The following is a 687-nucleotide window of genomic DNA, read 5'->3' on the forward strand; positions in this document are numbered from 1 at the left end:
AGGAATTGTCCCGCGACCTACGCAAGGACTGCCCTGCGACACACGCTGGACGGCTATTACTCCCCTTCGTTCGCCTCTGAGTTGCCTTAGGGTTTCTGGCACCAACACACGGACTCCGTTCACCCTAGTTAGACCTCAGGAAAAGGAGTAATCAGTGTGGGGAAAAGGGCTCTCGCCGACACACGGCGGCCCTCTGAGTCTCCTAATGAGATATACCAACCCTCGGTTTTGGCTCTGAATAGTGACCTGACCACAGGATAGGGCTTCCAATTGATCTGGAGTGGAAAAAGGGGTGCACAGAGAACACACAGTACCTTCTGTGGGAACGAGGGGTGCACAGAGAACACACAGTACCTTCTGTGGGGACGAGGGGTGCACAGGAAACAATTACACAGTACACCTGTGGGGAATGGGGCTACTCACACAGCTATTAGTATGCCCAGGTGATATATATCACCTTGTCTCCTTAAAAAAATGCTCATCAACTTACTTTCCTTTGCCGATGTGATTCTATATAGTCAAGCTGAACAGCACACAAAGCCCTTTTTGCAGTGACTGATCAAACACCTCTCGCTCAGCAGCAACCCTTGAATTCAGACAGTAGTTCCCACACAATATCATGAGACCCCCAGTACTCCTAACCAAATGTACAGAGAAAAGAGAGGGAAAGAAAGAGAAAAAGAGAAA

At 49.2% G+C, this 687-nt stretch overlaps 1 long non-coding RNA gene across 1 annotated transcript; it reads left to right on the forward strand.

Moving 5' to 3' along the window:
- The first annotated feature begins 234 nt into the window (after window positions 1-234).
- LOC120991554 lies at window positions 235-461 on the forward strand. Its single transcript, XR_005776719.1, has 2 exons — window positions 235-292; window positions 331-461. It is a non-coding gene; the product is annotated as an uncharacterized LOC120991554 (long non-coding RNA).
- The last annotated feature ends 226 nt before the right edge of the window (window positions 462-687 follow it).

This window comes from Bufo bufo, chromosome 2, assembly GCF_905171765.1.
Source record: "Bufo bufo chromosome 2, aBufBuf1.1, whole genome shotgun sequence".
NCBI lineage: Eukaryota > Metazoa > Chordata > Amphibia > Anura > Bufonidae > Bufo > Bufo bufo.